We start from the raw sequence: 17,579 nt of genomic DNA on the forward strand, positions 1-17,579 counted from the left end.
TGAGCGGGCGCACGTCTGGTCTCTGTCCACCGGGAACAGAGGAGTATTTTTTTAAACTCCATTCCCCCTGGGAGGCGCTCTGACGCTGATGGTCAAGTACAGGTGCTCAGGGCACAGGCTGGGAAAAGGGGTCAACCAACCGGCAGGAGAAGCCCGTCTTGCTTCCAGAAGGATGGGTGGGCCCGGGGGCGGATTTCAGCGATTCCCAGCCAAAGGAACAGCGCGCACAACGGCCTAGAGGAGTCAGAGGGTGGCAGGGAACTGCCCGTCAGCAGAGCTCCAGAGGTCAGCGGGGGTGATGAGCCGGACGAGGAGCGAGGGAGGGTCACATGGAGGGCCCTGCCGGCCGTGCTCACACTGGACTTCGCGCTGGCAAGCGCGGGTTCGAGAGCATTGAGCGGCGTGAGCGCGAAGGCTCGTGCTGGGTCTGCGTGGGGAATGGGTCTGGGGGACAGGGGGCCACAGACCCTGGGAACTGACAATATCGCAGGCGGGTGGCACTGAGTGCAGCTCAGGGAAGCGGGGAGAGCTGGGGTCGGTCTGGGGGTCTTGATCTCCGTGGCTAACTCGGAGGCCAGCACGATGGGCCACAGGGAAAGGAGAGAAAGCTGAGAAGGGGCTGGAATGTCTGCCAGGCTTGCCCGTGTGTGCGAGCAGGCAGGGGTCTGTCGCGGGGGCTGGAGGGTACGTAGGCTGTTTGGTTCGGATATTCCTTCAACATAAGGCCCAACAAGAGTGGCTTAGACAAGATAGGGTTTTCTTGGGGCTTGGAGCTCGGGCAGCGGTTCAAGAATGCCACCAGAAACCCAGTCTTCTTTCGCTCCCTCGCCCTTCCCATGTGACTTTCAGCCTCACGGTCACAGGCTGGCTGCCCCGCTTCCAGAAATTAGATCTGCGTTCTGGGCAGGAGGAAGGTGAATGGGCCTAATGTCTTCTGTCTGGGCACCTGGGCTTTTTGTTCAAGGGGGCTCGGGCGGGCGGGCACGCCGGCCGCCCCGAACTCACTGGGGGGGCGGTGAAGCCTGCAGATGTCCGGCCTCGGAGTACAGGGGCCCTGGGGCTGCTCCCCGCCTGCCCAGCTTCCAGGCGGCTGACTCCCCCGCTTCTTCCTGGACTTTGCGCAAACGTCACCATCCCACGAGGCTTTCTCTGACCACCTCGTGTAGCGTTCCATGCTCACCCACCCCCTACCTAACACCCTTCACTATTTTTTCCACAGTCTTATCACCTTCTAGGTATTACTATATGGTACCCCCTGACTTGCTGAGTTTACTGTCTGTTGATCCCAGCTGTGGAGAAGGCAGGATTTCCGCCTGGATCATTCTTAGCACAGAGGCACGCGGGGAGCTTCGTGAGCGGACGGATGGATGGACGAGAGCAGCTCTCCCAGCCCAGGGGTTCTCCTCCCAGTCTCAGCTTCTGCTTTCACAGAGGCTGTGCAATGCAGAGTCACCGCCCATGGGGGTCCCGGGCTGGGAGGATGGGTGAGACCGTGTTTGGGAGCCGGGGCAGCCGCGTACCAGGAAAAGCAGGCCCAGGAGGCTTCTCGGTGGAGGTGACCCCTGAGCAGGGCTGGGCGCTGTGAGGGAGACCTGGGGAGAGGTGGGGGCCAGAAGGCTCAGCGCATGTCCCTCTCCTCAAAGGATGGCGCCGAGGGCCACGAGGCTTCTCTTTCCCGCATAACCCAAGCCCGAGGCCACGGGAAGCGCTCCGCCGTCCGTCCGGGACCAGCGCCCTTGGCAAGGCACGGTCAGACGTGAACAAGTCCCTGGGGGTCCTGTGCCCTGAGCCCCCACCCCAGCCCACCCCTCTGTCCCTTGGTCCCGACAAAGGTGACCCTGCCGCCGGCTGTCATCCAGGAAGCAGTTTAGGGGAGCTGCTTGCTGGGTGTAGGCTCTGATCTGAGCCAAGCTGGCTGTATCAGGAGTATTTTCAATCCAAGCCGTGAGTTCCCAGGCCGCCCAGCGCCCAAATACCTCACCTGGGAGATAGGCGGGGTGGGCGGGCTGGCCGTCAGGGGGCGGGGAGCGGGGAGTGCGCATGTGAATGTTGACCCATCTCCTTTGTGGGGCCAGGACAATCCGTTATCCCAGCCTCTTGGAAGGGCTGACCCCAGACCAGAAAAAGGGAAAGGGAAACCGGGGACCCGCTTTCCTTGAGGGAGCGCCAACGACCCGGCAGGGAACCTGCTGCTTCAGGCCACGTGTCAGGAGCAGCGGGATGTGTCTATGAACAGCCTGATGACGCAGGGGCCGGTCCGTACATCCCCACAGCGTTTCAGGGTCCCCGGGAGGTCCGACGGCTGCTTTACAGCAGTCCTGGGAGGGGGTGTGTGACCCCCATCGGATGCTCCGGGGCGCTGACCCCGGGGACCTGCCAGGAGAAGGCGACGGCGCCTTCGTCCTCTAGGAAGAACAGTCTGTTCCAGTGCATCAGCCGGCCAGCCCGACAGCCCAGCACCGGGAAGGGACCTCCCCCGTCGGCGGCTGGAGCCCAAGGAGGCAGGACGTGTCCACGCGCGGGAGGCCGAGGCTTGTGTCCCTGTTTGGTCACGGCCTCCTCTGCAGCTGGAAGGCCAGGCCCACCTGTCGGGTCCGTGTGCACCCGCAGGGTCTTCCCCCTTCTCATGTCGCCAACATCCAGCACAGCCACCAGCCCTGCTCCACGCCCACGTGCAGCCGCCTCCGGCCGTTAGGAGCCCGCCCGGGGTCCCCCGTGAGCAAGCGTGTGCAGCACGGCCGTCCGGCAGAGGGGCTGCGGGAGGCCTTTGCTTGTGGCAAACGGCAGAAGGAAGGGAAAAGAGTGGACGTGCCTTTTGCTGATGAACAGGCTGCAAAGGAGCCCAGCGCAGGAGAGGGGGGGGGCCCACCACAGCCCCCAGCAGCTGGTGCTGCGGACGCTGCGTCTCCGTGGGCCGGGGCTGCAGAAACCCAGCGGGATGAACGGAGAAAGGAAACTGCCAGGTGTTGGACAAGACTCCGAGCACAAAGAGCTTGCGACACAGTGAACCCTCAAGTGATCGCCTCCGGGAGCCACGAGATGGGGCGGGGCCCGAGAACAGGCCTGGAGAGGGTTTTCTTCATGTATGGATTTAAGAGAGGCAGACTTCAGAGAGCACCGCTCTGTCCACTGGAAAATGTGAGTTAGGACAGAGCCAACAAAACAGCCGGTGTCGCACCCCTCGGACAAGGCCCCGCCCGCTCCCCCGGGACAGCGCCGAAGTTCACGGCCTCAGGGTGGCTGGGGGCAGACCAGCCCCCGGCCCCTCCTTGGGTCCTGCTGTCGGGCTTGGGCCACACCCATAGTATGAGCTCCACTAGGCCGGGGCCCCCAATGTTCTTGTTCGCCGTGGACCCCAGGCTCCAGGGCAGGCGTGGCAGACACCTCCCGATCGCTGAATTATGCAGCTGATCGTTTAGTGTGTACTAAAGAAAGCAGTAGTCCCGGCTTTATTAAAATAGTTTGTTCCGCTTGTTGTTTCAGATAGGCGTTCCCCCGCTGCATGTAAGTGTTCTGGCAAGAAAGGCGGGTTACGTTAATAATTAAGCAAACAGAGCAGAGGGCAAAACTATGTCGGAAATCACTCTAAGTCAACTCCAACATCTGACCTTTGTTTAGAAAAATTTAACTCATGCCTAAGTTCAGCCCTGCCCCATAAAGGGAGGCATATCCCTTTTCTAAGACAACTGGGGGACCCAGGCACCTGCAGGGGAACCACAGACTCCAGGGCAGCCCACCGGCTGCCAGCGGCAGAGCCCCCTTCCTGCTTCCACGAGGAATCCTCCAGTAACCTGAGGACCCGGCTTCTGAAAATAATTTCTAAACACCGGAGCCACACAGATTTTTTTAAAATATGGCTTCCTTATGATGAAGATCCTGAAATAATTCACCAGATGTATATGGAATTTTGCTGACCAGTGTATTTCTCTCTTAAGATCATAAATATGGACAGCAGACTATAAAGATGTGTTGTTGTTGTTTTTTAAATGTCTAATCCAAGAAACTATAAGCAATCATTGACCTAGTAGCAGAAGCAACCCCTGGCTTTTCATATTTTGTGGCAATATTATTTGCCTGGAGAGACGGCCCAGTCCCCAAGCATCTCTCTCCTTCATTTACCCTGAAATTAATCTTTCATATTAGCCAATTTCTCTGATGGCTGGCCTCATTTTCATAACTTTCCGCTGCTGACTCAATATCCTGGACTCAGATTAAACCTCTGAAAAACGACGGGCACAACGGCCTGAGGAGTCTCTGGAGGGAAGCCCCGAGGGTCAGGAATGGCCCCCACGAGAGAGCTCAGGCGGCCCTGCTTAGCAGCCAGGAAACAGTCCGTGGGCCCCAGCGTCGGCCCCAGGTGCCCCCTGGGGCAGCCCACGGCCAGCCCCACGGCCAGCCCCACAGCCAGCCCCACGGCCAGCTCCGTGTCGGTCCGATGCCAGCCCCAAGTCAGCAGCAGGAACGCACGGAGACGGGACAGACCCCCGCCGGGGCCCTGCAACCCACGGGAGCGAAGACAGCAGCCTCGCTCTCGGGAGGTCACGGAGGAAGGGCAGGGACGGGGAACAGAAGTTACGTTCACAAGGGCGCTGAGAATCATGGCCCGAAGGACAAACCGTAAGGAGGTTACTCCTGGAATCGGGCCACTGCGAGAACAGGGGCGATGACAAAAGGTGAAAGCAGGGGGCCCCTGGGACAAGGACAGCCAGTCACCTCGCGAAAATACCCCAGGCTGCCCTGGCTGGTGTGGCTCCGGGGACTGAGCGCCGGCCTGTGACCCAAAGGGTGGCTGTTCCGTTCCCAGTCGAGGCACAGGCCTGGTTGCGGGGCCGGGTCCCCCGTAGGGGGCGCGCAAGAGGCCACCACACATGGATGCTTCTCTCCCTCTCTTTCTCCCTCCCTTCCTGTCTAAAAATAAATAAATAAAATTTTAAAAAACAAAATAAAATACCCATGGTTAACACGGCATGAGCCACAAAGGCTCCTTCCAGGTCAAGAAACAAGGAAAATGCCCAAATTCAAGCGCAAAAAAAAGAAACACCGTCCAGGCCACACACGAACTCTAGCCTCTGCCACGTTGAAACGGGGAATTTCTCGGAAGACAGAGGACATTTTTCTCTATATCCCTGTTAATAGAGTTACTCAGTATTGAATTTAGAGGAGATTAACAAATTCTAATGATGCCAAAAAAATTCTAATGATGCATTATGAGAAATTTCCATTCATTCAAATCATCACAAGTATGGAATTCGTGGGTTCCAGCCAGTCTGACGATAGCAAGACTTTGTTAGGCAAATAGAGAGGGTAAACAAGGTTATCAGAGGAATGTGTTCTTGGGTTCCTTTTAAAAGCTTTCCCCCCCGCAATTGCTCAAGTCATACGTACCCACTGGTGAAAATTTAGAATGTAGAAAAATGCGAAAAAGCAGGAAAGAGGAACCACAGTCCCATCAGAATCAACGGCCGCCAGCCGTTCGGTGCACTTCCTTTCCATCCATCCCGCGCCCCCGCCCCCGGCCCCGCCCCCCCGGCCCCGCCCCCGCCCCCGCCAAAGCGGAATGAACCCATGCAGCCCTGCACCTCGCTTCTCAGCCCCATCGTGAGGAGGGGCGTTCTTGTTGCATGTTTTCAGCTCCTTTAGAGAATGCCTGCCACCTACGAGCCTACCACGCCAAACGTGCCCATTTCAAAAACTCCTTGGTCACTCATGAAAAAGACCCATTTGAGGTGAAATCTGGTCAGGAGTTCGCAGGAAGACATGCGCTGTTGTCTGAAGATAATACAGTGAATACTCCCTCATCCTGGCTCTCCTCGAATTCCCAAAGAGTCAAAACAAGAAGTTGAGGCCGCCGGTTTCGGAGGTCACGCGCGGCTAAGACCTCCCAGAAGGAGCAGAATTGCATCATCACCGCCGTTCAGAGCAGCGCCCTCTGCACGGGTTTGTCCGGCTAGTGTCCTCTTAAAGGAGCCGCAAGCAGCTTCTGCACAGAGCACGGGGCCTCAGGTCTCAGAGGCCGGCTCAACCGCCAGCCTCCTTCCGCGCTGCCCCGGTGCCTCGCCACGCACAGCACTCAGCCCACTGGGCCACAAGCCCGTCTTTCCGGTCCCCAATTCCTTAGCGCACAGCGCCATTCCCAGCCCAGAACATGATGCAACAGCGCTGCGTGGACAGGCGGGGGGATGAGACACCCCGAGCTCGCCCCCGCTCGCTTCAGTACCCTCTGCCTCTGCCCCTTCCGTCTAATCGGAGCTCCACAAACTTGTTCCTCAATATTATCAGTTTCTTCTGAATTATGATGTCAGCTCCTAAGATGGCAGTTGCTAAAGTGTCCGTGTTTTCGAAGAGGTTCATTTGATTTTATTTTATTTTTTGCAACCCGTTCAGCTTCGAAAATTCTCTCTCTGCTGTAGGTTGGCTGCGCCCTATGACTCGAGTGTACACTTTTAAACATTTGTGCTGAATTGTTGATGACAGAAAGTGGAGCTAACCCAGCCCTGAGCTCCCTTTGACGAATGAGGAAGCTGAGACGTGGAGATAAAAAGCCACCCACGCCACGCTAAGCCAGACATTAATAACGGGATGGGGGTCAGTCCACCAGCCCCTCGAGCCCCGCCGGCTGCCGGGCCGCGCCCAGCAGCTTTAATGCTCGGGTGACACAGCTGCCAATCAGCCGTGCGCGGAGCAGCCCTCACGCACTGGCCTGTGCCACACACCCCCGCCCCCTGCCCTGCACATTCGGGCCAGCAAAGCAAGCCCCTCAGCACAGACGTCCAGGCTCAAGCAGACAGAGCGAAGTCCTGCTTCCTCTGTCCCTGCGTCCTGCTCAGGCCCTCGACAGATCAGAGGATGCCCACCCGCACTGGTAAGCGTGGCCTTCCGTACTCAGTCTACTGCTCCAAGTGCTAACCTCTTCCAGACACACCCAGAACTAACGTTTTGCCAGCTCTCTGGGCGTCCCTTAGCCCAGTAAAGTTGACAGATAAAATTAACCACCGCAGCTGGGATTTTCCTAGAACCTTCCAGATCATTCCCAAGAGGCCACGTTCAGAGGAACATCATCCTCCCGTTTGGGTTCCCTCATTCTACCTGTCACTCTATCCTAACTCCCCTCCTGACCCCCTAACAGGAGTGCCTGCCCCCCCGCCGCCCCACCCCTGGAGATTCAGTAGAACGGGCTATGGGACGCGGTGGCCCAAGGGTGCGAAGCTATGCCGAGACTTGGTGGCACTGATGGTGATGGCTAGGGCGGGGGACACAGTTGTTGGCGAAGATGAGGATGAGGATGGTGATGGTGACGATGAGGATGAGGATGAAGATAAGGGTGTGGTTGCACAGGGAAGCCAGCAACCGGCACAGGACGAGACACAGGGGGAAGGAGCTACGGGGCCACGGTGAGACCTTTGCTCTGTCTCGGGTCCCTCCACCGAGAGCACCTGGGATTCCTTACCGTGCTACCTCTCCCCTCCCCCGACTCCCAACAAAACAGTGAAAATAATTCCCAAAGGCATAAGCAGTCACCTCACAGGCGCTCTGAGGACCATCAGCCCGGCCGTATTACTTTCAGGTCAGGCGAGCGCACGTTGCCAAGCACACATGCCAATAGAAGCAGCAATTCCGTTCTGGCCTTCAGACAGAAAGGAGGAAAAGCACTCCCCCGGGAATAAGGAGGGATCGGACATGCGAAAGGTCCCAGCCTGAGCATCTGTCTGGGGCCTGTTTCCACCTTTACTTACTGGGCAGAAGAAAGACACCAAGAAGAGAGAAGAGAAAGCGGCCGCTACGTTTGTCTCCCGCCCCTGGCCGCGGAGCCCGACTGTCCAGGCTGCGTCACCAGGCATGGGACTGGCACTGCCCGGCTGAAGGATTTTTAATAAAGTCTGGTTCCTGCCATGGCCACCCCACGCTTTGTTGAGGGGAGAGGGAGACAGGGAGATGGGGAGCAGGAGAGGGAGAGGGAGAGGGAAGGGAAGGAGAGGGGGCGAGGGAGCGAGACGGCAGCCCTGCCCGCCCACGGCCTGCCTGGGCGTCTCTGGACATCCCACACTTGCTCTGCCGGGGGTGGCTTTCCAGCCACACACATAAATACAGAAAACGGTACAAGGTTGAAAATGACTTCTCTAAACCCTAGTGATTGATTTTGAGAGGTTCTCACTTCCCTCCAAAAACAGATTACAGTGCAGCAAAATGAAAGGACAGGAGTGACAGGGAGGGGGGAGGGCGCAGTCGTCAATTCCATTTTCTGGAAGCGTCTGTTGAATGCACAGGAAGGAAGCAGAGACCTGAGCATTTGGCCACCGGGGGCGTGGGGACCTCTGCGGTCACACCCCGCGGCACAGGACCGGCGTCCTGCCCATGTTCCCGGGAGTCCCCACGGCCCGCCGGCGGGCACACACCCAAACTCAGTGAACGCTTTCCAAGCGCTGGGGAGGGCAGGGCAGCGAGGGGCCTGGGCCTCCTTGTCTTGTGCAGCTCCCCCAAGGTCAGGGTCACTGTGTTGAGGACCGCGAGAGACGCTTCTCAGAAGACAGGAGCTGTGACAACCCAAGCCGGCAGCCCAAGCCGGCAACCCCCAACTCCACGTGGCGCCCCTTCCTGGCCGCCTTCCAGGCGCCTTCACACACACACTCACAGGCTCTCACATCAGATGCCTCGCTACTACAGTCTGGGTCAAAATATGCCTACAAGTCCCTGAATGTGAAAAGAAATACTTAGGAACAGAGGACGCACTGCCCCCCCACCAAAGAAAAAAACAAACAGCCAATAACAGCCACCACCCTTTGCTGCTGCTGCAGCCGCGTGAGCAGCCAGATGTTCCGCCTCCAGGTCTCAGGTGGGTGACCGACGTGGGCCCAGAACCAGCCCTCTCTGTGGGGGCTGCAGGTGGGACTGCCTGTCTTCTCTTCCCGCTCGCTCGGACTTCCTTCCATGGCCCCCTCCCAGACACCTGCACCCATCCCGGGTGTTGGTGTGGCGACATCCCTCCCCAAAGGCCCCGCCCCAGCTGGGCTGGGCCCCCTCCCCATCCCCCTGCAGTGCCCGCCATGCTGGATGGACCGGTCCCCTCCCACGGGAGGAGGCCAGGGTCCAGCTTTCCAAGGAGCAAGGCACACAGCCAGAGGAGGATGGACGGAGGGGGGCGGATAGAGTGAGACTACGGCCCTGTTTCAAACACTGAGGACAGCGTGAATGGAAGAGGAGGCGTTGGGGTGGGTGGAGCAGCGACAGGGAAGAGGGAGACCACGGACCCATTAGTTGGGGGCATGAAAAGGGGGAAAGAGCACAGAAACGCTCCTGAGACCTCTGGCTGTAACAAGCGAGCAGAGGGAGTCGCCCACCCCAGAGGGCCGAAGAAGGGCGCTCAGTGTTGGGGGGACTCTGGGGTTCCCCCTTGGTGTGCACCCTGGAGGACTGCGCGAGGCGGGGGCGAGCGTGGGGGCAGCTCAGGTCCGCTCACCTGAGCACTCGGCGCCTTGCGGGACAGGACACAGGCGCGCCTCCCTCGCTACAGGGCACACAAAGCAAGGGAGGGCTCCGGCCAGGGCAGCAGGGTGCAGGGGCAATCAGGGGAGACCTCCAGGAGGGGATACAAGGGCTGATAAAGGGGCACAAAAAAAGCCCCGGGAAGGGCCCTTTGCTGCCCTGATGTAGGGAGGGAAGGGCTGCAACAGGAAGAGAGCCTGCGATCTCTTGGAAGGTGTCTTTAGTTAGTCATGCCTCATAAATGCGGAGATATGAAGCTCTGCCTCAGAAATTCAATTATACTTGAAAGGACAGCGCCAAGGCAGGGCTCTCGTAAAGGATTTACTGTGCTTTTCAGATGATTAAAAAAAAATTCTTTAGACCTGCACCTTGCTCTCCTGTGCCTAAGAAATGTTCCACCTGCCAAACAGTATTGATTACCGAAAGTTACGTTAAACCCCAAGCCATTCCTTTCCAACCGTTTTTTCTGTTGTTGTTTTGGTGGAAAGTGATTTGAAAGAAACCGTTTTTTCCCAAGGGGCAGGCGGCACAGAGAGTACCCCTAAGCCTGCTCCGTGATCCCCATATACGATTAGAAACTCAACCCAAAGGGCCACACGAGATGCACAGATGTGCAGCCCTCGGTGCGGGCATGGAAACACTAAAGAAACGCAGTGAGAGGGTGCTGAATAGTGAGTCCCCAGGAAAAGCACAACTGAAGTCTACAGTGCCCTCCTTCCCAAACACAATGACATCAGGTGCTGCAAACGACACACATTCCCCCATCAAGTCCGGGCTGGCAACTCATAAATTGGTAGCATTATCCCACAACAAACAAGCATGACTTAGGACTGGCTGGAATGCTGAGTTCTAACATAAACCTGATCCCAATCTAGATAACATTTCAGCCGCCAACTAGCTTACTCCTTGGTGCCAAATAAACTCGGAGGCTCCTTATTAGTATCCTGGATTATCACTGGTTTGTAAGTCGGTGCTATGAGCTTGGCACTTCGCCACTTAGAGGGGGCAAGACAAGGCCTCAGAATAAGGTTGGGGGGAGGACCATGGGAGTCATGGGGAGACAGGCTGCCCAGATGCCAGGCACTCAACACGGTATTTTCTGTGAATGGCAACCTTGGAACTGCGCATGCGAGGCCCCGGAGGCAGGGCACGCAGCCCTGGGAGATAACACTACGGCCTCACCTGAGGAAGCTGCACAGCAGCCCCAGGTAGAAATGCACCCGGGTTTGTGCACCAGGGGCACCGTCCACTCCTGGTCCCTCTTGTGTTTCTCATTTGGCAAAGCCGTCTGGCCAGAAGGGGGCATTAGGTAAATTCTGGAGGACTCTGTCCAAGCTTTTATTTCTCTTAGGAATCTCTCCCTAGGAGGGATTGTGGGGAATGAATGGATCGCTGGCTGGAGTTTGGGCAAATCTCTGTTCTTCTGGGGTTTTGAATTATTCCTGTTCTCCAGTCGAATGACCTTCCGGGCACCTGATCGCCAGCGCCAAGCCTCCCAAATTATTACCGCACGTTGCCATCTATTGCCCACTTACAGGAAGCGTAAGAGTGGAATGTAAAGGGCAGGCCAGGCTAGCGCGCAGCCCTACCCCCCGCGGCGGGGGGGAGAGAGGCAGAACCCCTGGGCCTTCTCTCCGGCACATTATCCAATAAAGCCTCAAGAGCTCAGTAATTACAGGCACTTTCAAAAGTGAAACAGAAATAGAGCTAGGGCCAAAACACTGGTTTGCTTGAGACCAAGGGCTGGTTTTAACTAGCGGGAAAATAACCCGGCTCTTGGTCTCTCTTCTGAGAAAGCCAGGGAGATTTTTTAAAAAATATATTACTATGGAATCCGATTACAGGGAAGAGAGTGGGGTTCAGATCAAAAGCCCCTTCTCTTCTAGGATATAAAGTCACTTTACGAAACAGGTTGCACCCTAAGTGTGCCGCTGGCATCGAGCAGGACGAAACCTTCGTTTATTCCCTTCCTCCCGCTGTGCCATCCTGGCTGAGGTCCTGGTGGAAAACGGACCAGAGGAACGGAACCAGAGCTTTCTGCGACTGTGTCAGAAAAGCCTGCGCAGTGTCCCGGCTTCCCCGGGAACGCCAGTGGGAGCACCTGACCCTGGGCAACGCAGCCCGTAGGCAAAGGCAGCCCTGGCTGCTGTCCCCACGCCCCTGCCCGTTCCATGCAGGCTCCATTTCAAGAGCCTCTGGCGTGGCGAGGTCGGCTGCTCCCTTGGTGAGGGGTTATTTGTTGTTCAGACTCGGTAGGGTCCTGAGAAGAAGGAACCAGGAAGAGGGAGGCAAGGAGTCACCGGCCCTGGCAGGAGGCAGCTGCCAGATGGCCCTGCGGGGTCTGAGCCAGCGCCGCCGTGCTGTTGGCAGGGCTCTCCCTGAGAGCACATCGCGGTTAGAGCAGTGGCTACACTCACTGCAGTGCAATGTTATCAGTAGCAGGATTCCAAACGAAATATTTTTAAAATTAGGGTGTGGCGCTAGGATGCAGGATCCCACGCGGACCCTTGGCCTCCTGTGGGAGCGGGTTGGGGGCAGAGGGGGCCCCGAGGGTGTCCAGCGGGGAGGCCCAAGGCAGGACTCGGCATCCTGGCAAACGCTCTCCTCCAGGGGGAACCAGGCGCGGCCAGGATGCCCTGGGAGCCCGAGATCCGGCCCCGAGGGGAGCGCCACTTCCATCCCATGGTTCTCCGATGCCACGAGCTGCACGCACCAGGCACCTGTTGAACAAAAGGGCTCCGGACCCTCGCGGCCGCTGCTTGGCCAGAGGCCGGCCCGCCCGCCCCCCCACCCCCGCGCCGCCGCTCGGGCGCCGGAGCCTCGGTGGCTGGAGATGGACCGGCGCCGCGCGCTGCGCGCCCCTGCACACCCGGGGCGCCACCGTCCGTCGGGGAGGTGCGACAAGGGGGAGGCGGCGCCTCCCCGCCGAAACTTTCTCGAATCTCGGTGCTCCACGGTTAAGTTACGGCCGTGAGAGAGGAGCAAAACACGCGCAGGAGGGGAAATGTAAGAGCCCCACCCACGATAAGGAATAGGAAAGATTTTATTTTGAAGTGACTCCAATCCAATGAACATAGCACCTACTATGCACCAGGCACTTAGCCAAGAGCTATCTTGAGTGCGTTCTCATTTTAACTGTCACGACAGACCCCGAGGGAGGAACTGTCCCCATTTGATAGTGAAGCAAATTTTAACCCAGGAGGGTGGCGTGTCTGACCCAGGTCGCAGTGCAGGTCACGGCGGCACCAGGGCTAACTCGGGAACAGGGGCTCTGTCCGTCGCCCCTCCACCAGGGAAAAAGGAAGCGGATGGCCCACATGCCCCCTCCCCCAGTCAGAGCGCAAAGGCGACCCACGTGGGCCGCGTGGACCTGCCTCCCGGCGGGGCTAATACAAGCTGCCCCGAAGCCCGCGCTAGCCCCTGGGGATCCCAGCTGTCCCCGCGGGCTCCAGAACCCCGCACTGCACGGGCCGGCGAGGACGGGGCTCGGAGCATTGGGCTGGACCGCCCACGCCTACCCCGCCACTCCCGCCCCACGCACAGCCTCTCACACTGCACGCCCACCCCGCACCGGTCCTCCCGCCCGGCAACTGTCCCTGACACACAATTCCTCAAACGCAATCCAAAATGTGCACGCACGGATCCCCACGAGGACACGCCATTCCAGGGACACACCGGCATCCTGTTACCCACAACTCCACCACCCAGAGAAACACGGGCACCCCCCCACACACACACAAACGCGCGCGCGCGCGCGCACTCACACACACGCACACACACACACACACACACGGAGAGCCGGGTCGCAGCGGAGGCCAGCACACACGCCCGCACTCCCGCAGCCCGCAGCCCGCAGCCCGCTGCCCGCTGCCCGCTGCCCGCTGCCCGCTGCCCGCCCCTTCCCTACCTGCTCCAACGCAGGACGCAGTCCGCCGGCTTCCCGATCCCAAGTTCGGCGCCGCCGCGCTGGGGCAGGCGCTGGCCGCTGCCTGGGACTAGCGCGCCGAGGCCGGGAAGGGTGGCTAGGAGCGCGGGCCTCCTTGCGCCCGCAGCCGCCGCACCGGCCCTGTGCTCATCGCCGTCCAGAAAAACAAAAGGAAGCCGGCAGCGAGGGAGGGATCGAGCCGGTCCGCCCGTCCGCCGCCTGCAGACGCAGAGGCCCGCCTGCCGGCCCCGGGAAGGAAGGGACGGGAAGGCGGGGCCCAGAGGGGGCCGGGGGCGGGGCGCGCGGCCCGGGGCGGGCGCTCAAGTTTCCTGCGGACCCGCCTCCGCCTCGACCACGCCCCCACATTCGCCCGGGCCGTCGCCCCGGCCACGCCCCCGCCGGTTCCTTGGCTCAGGACCCCTATACCTTTCCACAGTGTCCCCTAGCTCCTTTAGGCGCACTCTAGGCGGAGCAGGGACCCCGACCCAGTCCCAGCACCGCCCGGATTTCGGGTGAGGGAAGCCCTGGTTCCGCCTCCCAAACCTTTGGCCTCTGGCCCGCGGGTGTGGAAGAGGCCGGGAGGCGGCGCCCAAGAAGAGCCGGCCCCGCGCCAGATTCCCCCGCCTCCCGAGATCTCTGCAGGAAGTGCAGCTCGGGTGGCCCAGAAGGGGAACAGGCCGAGTCGCCCCAGGCCGCCTCTCAGGCCCCTGTGGCCGCCCCAACCTCCCCACCCCCTGCCGCCCGTCCGGTGAGCAGATACCACCAATCTTCCCGTGCCTCCTGCAGGGCAGGAGCCCGGGGCCCGGAGGAGGGGCCCTGCGCTAACTCCAGGCCGTTGGGCAGGCCGCCTGGGCGCCCCGGCCTCTGCTCCCCTCCTATAAAATGGACCGGAGGAGGACCGAGCTCCTTCAGGCCCTTCCCTCCCTGACGCACTGTGGGTCTTCAGTCTCCGCCGAGGACGGGGCTGGGTTGACATCTCAGCCCCAGGGACAGACGGACTCTGGGGTCTCAGGGAGGGGCAGACCTTGTTCCCTCGAACTTCCTCCACCCCTGCCCATGGCACCTGCGTCAGAGGGCAGGAATCAGGGACTTCTCACCCAGCAGCTCCTGAAAATCGGGGCCTTGGAAGAGCTAATATCCACCCACACCCACCACTACCACCACCACCCACCCCAAACATCCCTGAAGAAAGGTAACCACAGAAACAGCCGTAAATGTGGAGCTGGGCCTTAGTGGGAGGCCGAGACAAACTGTCTTGCTAGCCTCTCCAGGGGAAAACTCAAATCCTCCTCCACAATCACACGGTGGTGACCTCCCACCACCCAGGAGGCTGTGGTGGGGGACCGCGTGGGCAGGTGGGTGACTTCCAGGGGGATAGGGTGGGGCCTGGAAACCAGGTGGTCTGAGCCCAGACCCCTCCCTCCTCGGGCAGAGGGCGGAACTCCCGGGTAAGCTGGTCTCCTAGTCCGTGTAGCTGCCATGAGCACTGAGGACTAGGCAATCACAACAGAGCATCAGCAGGACCCGCAGCCCTGATGCCCACCGCCCAGAGCCTGGGTCACCATTTTTCCTTCTCAGCAGGGACCAGAGGTCAAGGTCTTTGTGGAGGCTTCCTGTAATGTATCCACGACGAGGGTAGCGCTCCAGGCGAGGGGCCCTGGGTCAGGTGCCCAGACCAGGCCCGTCGGCCGGGTGGCCGCAGACGGTTAGCAGGGCTGGCTATCTGTGTTCTGCTGGGGTCAACATACCTGATCCCACTCCAGGGCAGGTTGGCGGGCATGGGGAAGACCACAGCGGTGCTGAGGAGTCCCAGCGTCTTCCATACAGAGGTCCCACCACCCTCCTTCTGAACCTCCACAGGCCCCTCGCCTTTCGGCCGGCTCCCAGAGGAGGGAGAGCTCTGGCCGGTCTCGGGTTCTCGGGGGTCATTAGGAGCCAGGCCCGAATGGGGCGCGCATCACTTCTGCCCGCATTCACTGACAGAGTCAGTCGCAGGGTCCCTGGCTGCCAGGGGCCTGGGAACTGCACCCTCCCGCGTGCCCAGAAGCCGACAGCCGCTTTGGTGAGCACCGGAACCACAGCGGTGGAATCTCTGCCACAGGAACGGGGCCCCTTCTTCCACGCACAGTCCCACAGCTACAAGTGTCCTCACAAAGCTTGATACCTCTGGTCCCTGAGGCCTGAGCTCTGACCACCTGCAAATGCAGCGCATAGGAAGAGGAGCAGGAGAGGCTCCTGGAGCAGGTGGCCATTTATTTCCCTGGGCCTTCAACGCCACGGAGGCCCTGGCTGATGCAGCTCAGTTGGTTAGAGCATCATCCTGTACACTGAAAGGTCGCGGGTTGGATTCCCAGTCTGGGGCACATGCCTGTTGCGGGTTCAATCCCTGGTCAGGGCTCATACAAGAGGCAACTGATCGATGTTTCTCTCTCACATCAATGTTTCTCTCCCTCTCTCTCTCCCCCTCCCTTCCCCTCTCTCTAAAATCAATAGGCATGTTCTCAGATGAAGTTTTTTTTTTTAAAGCCAAGGAGGAGGGTAGATGGTGGTGGGTGCAGGCGGGAGGCGGGGTGGACGGTGAGGAAGCTCGGTGAGAGTGCGGAGGCGGTCGGAGCGTGCTCCTGGCCTGCGCCGCCCCCGCGGACCCCGCACCTGGCCTGGGGGCTGTCCTCTCACCTGGAGAGCCTTCCTCTCTCTCCCTGGCAGTCGGGAACAATCTTATCCCTCAGGGCTCAGCTCAGCTCTCACCTTGCCCCCGGCCTCCCAGCTCGCGTATCCCTCGCCCTTCTCTGAACTTCTGAAGAGGGCGTGTGTCTCCCTCGGGTGAGACACAACCTGATCCTTTCCTTTTTGTGTCCTCCGGGCCTTCAGGGCCAGGACCGCAGGCCCCTCGTGAAGCCTCGTGGAGGGAGGGCGCGCAGGAGTCACTCAGTAAGGACCTTGGCGTTTCATAAACTGGAGCAAGTAAGAAAGCCAAGTCAGGGTAAGGTGGTGTACCGGTTTCCTGGGGCTGCCGGGAACTAGTACCACCGACTGGGCGGCTTAAGTGACAAACATTTACTATCTCAGATTCTGGAGGCTGGAAGTCCAACATGCAGGTGTCGGCAGGGCCAGTTCCTTCTGAGGACCCTAAGGAAGAGTCTGTTCCAGCCCCTCCGCCCCCCGCTGTCAGTAGCCTCGGGGTTTCTTGGGATGTCAAGGTTGTCTCTGCCCTGTCTCTTCACAGTGTCTTCCCCCTGCGTGTGTCTGTCTCTCTTCAAATTCCCCTTTTTATAAGGCCACCAGTTGCATTGTGTTGGAGCCCTCCCCTGCCCCGCCCCGCCCGGTCCCCCAAGCAGCGACCTACCTCTTTCTTAACTGGATCATCTGTATTTCCAAATAAGGTTACTTCCATAGGTACCAGGGAGCAGGTCTTCAACATCTTTATGGGGGAACAATTTGACGCATAATGGACGCAGTACTACTATACACGGTCTGTAGTGCATACAATTTGTCTTCCATACAATGGCTATAGAAACTTAAAGGCAGGAATGACTGATTGTTCTTAATAATAATAATACCTGCCTTAGTTTTATGATGTTATCCTTGAAGCACTTTGACAAATGCCACCTCCACCATTCTTGAAATCTTCCCCACGTTTTACAGACAAGAACGCCTACGCTTGGAGACGTGCCATGTCCAGGGTCGTGTATTGGAATCTACGACAGCCAGGTCTAAAAGCCAAACTCAGTGTCGCTGCGCTGGGCCCACATGGGCTTTGGAAAAGATACTATTCAAAAAAAATGTGTCAGAAGTGCTGTGATGCACGTGAGCGTGTGCCCCGCTAGGGAGGTTCTTTCAAATCCACGTCGGCCTGGCTCGCAAACGCCCGCTCCCGTGTTTGAGGAAGCGGGTGCGTCCAGGTCCTCTTCTGATCTCTCACAGTTTCAGGTGCAATGACCGAGGGGAGAAGTGCGGCTGCCGGAAGAGAGTAGGCGATATCCCCTTGGGCTGGAAGTGGCACCTCCGGCTGCCTGCCCTTCCCCTGACCCCAGAAGCTCAAAGCAGAGGAACCAGGCAGAGAACGTGCTGGAAAGAATCACTGGATTTGGCCTTGAGTCAGCAGGTGCGTCAGAAGTGGGGAAATTGGATCCTCGGGGCATCTTGCTGATAGTTGAGGTCTGCCCGTGTTCAC

General features: G+C 59.2%; 1 protein-coding gene across 3 annotated transcripts in view; it reads right to left on the reverse strand.

Moving 5' to 3' along the window:
- Positions 1 to 13,670, reverse strand: part of HPCAL1 (hippocalcin like 1) — an 83,589-nt gene extending 69,919 nt beyond the window's left edge. Inside the window, exon 1 of one of the 3 annotated variants that reach the window (XM_054569752.1) lies at positions 13,388 to 13,670. The gene's annotated coding sequence lies outside the window, so the exon portion shown is untranslated. Of the gene's footprint in view, positions 1 to 5,385; positions 5,414 to 13,387 lie in introns of those variants that run through there. The other 2 variants (XM_054569721.1, XM_054569742.1) reach the window with 2 other exon arrangements.
- Positions 13,671 to 17,579: the final 3,909 nt, after the last annotated feature.

The sequence above is a fragment of the Pteronotus mesoamericanus genome, unplaced genomic scaffold (assembly GCF_021234165.1).
Source record: "Pteronotus mesoamericanus isolate MK-2021 breed Mesoamerican mustached bat unplaced genomic scaffold, CSHL_Meso_final contig_101, whole genome shotgun sequence".
Lineage (NCBI taxonomy): Eukaryota > Metazoa > Chordata > Mammalia > Chiroptera > Mormoopidae > Pteronotus > Pteronotus mesoamericanus.